At 39.1% G+C, this 5,558-nt stretch overlaps 1 pseudogene; it reads left to right on the forward strand.

The window, feature by feature from the left end:
• The first annotated feature begins 1,177 nt into the window (after positions 1 to 1,177).
• On the forward strand, positions 1,178 to 2,867 carry LOC131077446 (cytochrome P450 76T24-like; annotated as a pseudogene).
• The last annotated feature ends 2,691 nt before the right edge of the window (positions 2,868 to 5,558 follow it).

Genomic DNA, 5,558 nt, shown 5'->3' on the forward strand with positions numbered 1-5,558 from the left:
TCTTGAAGGCTTGCATGGAGTAATTGAGTTTGAAACTGAAAGAGTGCATGAAGAGAGGATATATGATATATATAGCCTTTAATATTTTTGAAGTTATATTATTTTAGTCCCTAGAAAGCATGTTGCATATTAATATGGAGAAGCTAGCATATTCAAATCTTGGAGCAACATACCCAGCATGGTGAATTTACCAATCAGAAAAGACAAAACACTCACAATTTTGCTTGCAATTGAGGCATGCATCTTCTTTAAGAGTATTTCACCAGCCTTTTAATAAGCATGGGCGTATCTAAGAGTATTACATGTCCTATTTTTCCTTTGGGATTGACTACGAGGGTGCTTCAATTGCGAGTAATGAACCCCCTTCAATCCATAACTTTTTGATACTAAGTCTTAGGCCTTAACTGAGACCATGCTTGAGCACCAACATTCATAGGGGGTAGTGGAAATCTTAATTCTCTAATTGTTTCTCTTTTATGGTCTTTGAAAATACAACCCACTTCTAAGATTCGGGGTTCCTTCTAGAAGTCCCATCAAAATTAAGTTGCATTCATCCTTCCTTCAACAAAGGCCACATTGTTTTTTGTTGGGCAATAGAGAACTTAAATCCAACAACCTCGTGAACGAGGAATATATTAATTATTATATAATAATTATATTTATTATATAATTTATATATATATAAAATTGATAATAATTATATTTATTATATAATTTATATATATAAAAAAATTTATATCTTATTATATAAATGGATGAATTAAAGTCGCACATTTAATTTTCGTATATGTTTGACATTTATAATTTTATGTATTTTTTAAACTATTATTAAAAATCAAATGATTCCATTTATCACCATTGCATAGTCAAAAGAAATAGGACAAAACATCTAATAATAATAAATAGTCGATCAATAAAATTATACAATTGTTATGTATTAGTGATGCTATTATAAGATACTATTGTTTAAAGTGATACTATGAAAGTGCGAATAACAAAATTCAACAAATACTAAAAAAATTACATCATACTAATAAGATTATAAAATATAATTATCTAAAGGAATAATAAATAAAATAGTTTCTATATTTGAAAAAAATAAGTGGTCCTCATTCATCGACAAACTACTAATCTTTATAGATATTTTCAAGGAGCATCAACCTTAGATGCTGAAAAAGGCTGTCTTAGTAGAGCAACATAGTTTTTAGTTTGTATGGATATCCTAACATTTTCTTGGTCATTTTCTTGGTCCTCTCTTCTCCTTACTACTGGTTCGCTGATATTATTCTTGTTTCTATGGGGAAAGGGGAGGGGTAGGACAACGCTTCCTCTTCCTCCTGGGCCTCCTGCTTGGCCTATCGTGGGAAACCTCTTTCAGCTGGGGAAAAGGCCTCACTAGTCTCTCTATGCCCTCTCTTTGCAATACGGCCCACTCATGTCTCTCCGTCTGGGAATGAAAACAACAGTGGTGGTGTCTTCTCCTGCCATGGCCAAGGAGGTTCTCAAAACGTACGACCACATCTTGGCCGGGCGGATGGTAATAGAAATGATCAAGTGTCTTTCCCATCACAAATCCTCCCTAATTTGGGCTGAATACGGAGTTCGCTGGCGTCGTCTCCGACGCATTTCAACTGTTGAGCTTTTCAGCCCCAAAAGAATGGAAGCTCTGCAACACCTGAGAAGAGAAGAGATATTTCACACAATTCGACTACTTTATGAGGACAAGGGAAAAATTTGTGGATATTGGGCGGACGGTGTTCTGCACGTCTCTAAATTTGTTAGGCAAAATGATCTTCAGCACAAACATCTTCGATCCTCACAATCCAGAGTCTTCGTGGTTCAAAAATTCCATGTGGGAGATGACGCAGCTCGCTGGAACGCCCAATTTGGCTGACTTTTTTCCGCTTCTACGGTTCCTCGACCCCCAGAATGTCTCCCGGGAGATGGCCAAGCATTTGAATGTTGTGTATGATTTTGTGGATTTCTTCATACAAAAACGGTTCGCCTCTGCTAGCGAAATCCTTGAGCGGAATGACTCCAAGAAGGATTTTCTGGACGTTCTGCTTGATTCAGAAGCGACGACTTCACTCTTGTTGATATTCGAGCCCTGATTTCAGTAAGTACTGAAAGGATCTCACAAATTTATGATATTTTAGCCAGAATGTCTAATTGTGGAATTTTTTTCCAGGATTTGTTTGTTGCTGGTACTGAAACGATCACTACAACAATTGAATGGGTTATGGCAGAATTCATTCGCAATCCACAGAAATTAAACCGAGTTCGACAAGAACTGGGTGAAGTAGTTGGTTGCAACAGAAAAGTGGAAGAATCTGATTTAGAGCATCTGCCTTATCTCCAGGCAGCCGTGAAAGAGATATTCCAATTGCACCCGACTGTTCCTCTGTTGCTCCCCCACAAAGCTGAGAGTTCCTGTGTAATTGGGGGTTATCTGATACCCAAAGATAGCCAGGTGATGGTGAACGTGTGGGCAATTGGGATGGACCCTGCAATTTGTAAGCGCCCTTCAGAATTTTTGCCGGAGAGATTTTTGGAGGGTGAGAATAGCAAGATGGATTACAGGGGACTGTTAGTTTGGTTAGCTAGTACAGCTGGTTATTCATATGTAATAATTAGTAAATAATTGTTTGCTAAATAAATTTTGTTAGATAGGGACAATTATTTTTTAATTATTTGATCTTTTTTGGAAATTTCTAGCAATCAATTTTGTTAGGGTTGTTTAGTTGTTATTAATCTCAGCCGTTGATTGAGAATTAATTTCGGCCGTTGGTTTTCCAACGAGAATAGTATAAAAAGGGGTCAAGGGTCATTTGGAGTATATGAAGTTTGTGAAGAAACTTGCAGTGTTAACAAGGGCGCAGTGATAGCGTTGGGATACTAGCGGGTGGGATTTCAGCAAGAGAAATTGGGAGGTCATCGAAGCTCTGCCAGTAAGAGGGCAAGCAGTATTTGTATCTCTTGATTTGCTGTAGTTAATATATATTCCTCATCTGCAGTACTGGTTTTCCCTTCGGAGTTTTTCCAAGGATAATTGTCTGAAAATATTGTGTCACTGTGTTGCATATTTCTTTCCGCGTGTTTTTATTTGTAAAGTTGCAGCTGTGTTATTTTTCAGTATTTCGCAGTTAAATAATCTTTATGAGATAGGAGATTAATAATCAGTAACTGCAATAGAATTTTCACATGGTATTAGAGCTGAGTAGAAAAAGTTTATCCTAGGCAAAGGAAAGAAAATCGAGGGTTTATAAAACCTAGTTTGACTTCTTTAGAATTATTATTTCTTTTATCCCTTGAGATGGCCTCAGCAGGTTTAAGAGATCGGGATAGATTAGATGGAGCCTCAAATTTTGGTGTCTGGAAAGCCAGAATTTCTTTATTGCTAGAAGAGAATGGTATCAAGGAATATGTTACCACTATTGTGACTGTACCTACAGATACAATACTTCTTGCAACATATAAGAAGGAAGATGCCAAAGTGAGGAGGATAATCCTTGACGGTGTTAAGGATCATATAGTTCTGCATATGATAGATTTGGATACATCAAAGGCAATGTGGGACACCATCCTGAATTTGTCCCAGAATGCGACCACTAACCGGAAGCTGATTCTCAGAGAAAAGTTGAGGAATACTCGGATGAACAAGGGAGAAGACGTTACAAGTTACCTCACCAGGGTTAGACTTGTCAACGATGAGTTAGCAATTGTTGGAGATAAACCAGGTGATGATGAGCTAGTACGGATAGCCCTAAATGGGTTTTCTAAGCAATGGGATGTCTTTGTTCAAGTTATTAATGGACGAGACACCTTACCAAGTTTGGATCAACTTTGGAGTGATTTCACTTAGGAGGAGCTTAGACTAAGCTTTGTTAGTGGATCCAGCAGTAAGAGTCAGAAAAGTGAGATGGACCAAGAAAACGGTGCCCTAGCAGGAAAAGGGAAAACAAAGAAGGGGTCTAGCAAAGGATCAAATCCACAAAGTGAGAAGAAGAAGAAGGACTTGTCTAAGATCAAGTGCTATGGATGTCATGAATTTGGCCACTATGTCAGCGAATTCCCGCAAAGGAAGAAGAATGAGAAGAAAGGGAAGAAGCATATGGCAGCTTCAGCAAGTGCAGATGAGCTCTCTAGTAGAATGGAGGATGAGTTTGCACTCATAGCTTGTATGGTTAGCTCAACCTCACAGAGTGTCTGGTATATAGATAGTGGGGCATCATTTCATATGACAGGAGTTAGAGAGTATTTCTCCAATTACAAGGAGGAGAACACTAGAATCTAGATCTCTATGGGGAACTTGTCCAAACTCAACCCAGTTGGGAAAGGGACTATTCAATTTCAGAGGGAGAATGGGAACCTGATTTCCCTTCATGATGCGTTGCATGTGCCAGGCTTAGGTATGAATCTGATTTTTGTATCTGTCCTTTAGGATAAAGGCTACAACGTACTCTTTAGAGGGGTTCATGTGTTGATCAAGCATAAGGATTGAAAATCACCCATAGCTATTGGAGTTAGGAGTAGCTGACTTTATAGGTTGCAGTTTGATACTCCCAAGGCACTCATGAGCAACAGTATTCCTAGAGATCTTGGAGAGCTATGGCATAGGAGGATGGGCCATATACATCATGGAGCACTTAAATTGTTTCATGAGACTATGACAGGTGTTCCAGAGGTGAGCACAGAGCACGATGATGTATGTAAGGGATGTGTGTTGGGGAAGTTTGCAAAAGCATCTTTTCCAAGGAGTGACACTCGATCTGAGGGTGTCCTTGATCTAGTACATTTAGATATATGTGGGCCAATGTTGACGAAGTCTCTCAGAGGATACGAGTAATATGTTACTTTTATTGATGATTTCTCCAGGAAGACCTGGATATACTTCTTGAAGACCAAGGATGAGGTTTTCAGCTGCTTCCAAGAGTTCAAGGCTCTTGTGGAGAACTCGACAGGAAGGAAGATAAAGGTACTTCGGTCAGACAATGGAGGCGAGTACAAACGGAATGAATTCCAAGAGTTCTGTACTAGGGAAGGAATCAAGAGAGAATGGACTGTTCCTTACAACCTGCAACAGAATGAGGTTGCTGAGAGGAAGAATCGGTCCATATCGGAGGTAGCAAGGGATATGCTACATGATCAAGACCTGCCCTGCTACTTATGGGCAGAAGCATGTAGTACGAAAGTATACATATAGAACATGGTTCCACATAAGGCACTAGGGAAGATGACACCAGAGGAAGCTTTTACAGGAAAGAAGCCAGATGTGAGTCACTTCAGGATATTTGGGAGTTTGGCATATTGTCATATTCCAAGGGATACACATACCAAGTTAGATCAGACTGCAAAGAGGGGTTACTTTGTGGGGTATAGTGAAACCTCAAAGGCATATCAGATATTTATTCTAGGGACCAGGAGGATTATAATTAGGCGTGATGTCAAGTTCATGGAGGACAAGGCATTTAGGAGGTCCAGAGATTTTCCAGCAGAGCATCAGAGTGAGTAGCTGACATAAGCTCCAAGGATAGCTCAACCGAGTCAAGGGAAACAAA

This window comes from Cryptomeria japonica, chromosome 6, assembly GCF_030272615.1.
Source record: "Cryptomeria japonica chromosome 6, Sugi_1.0, whole genome shotgun sequence".
Taxonomy (NCBI): Eukaryota; Viridiplantae; Streptophyta; class Pinopsida; order Cupressales; family Cupressaceae; genus Cryptomeria; species Cryptomeria japonica.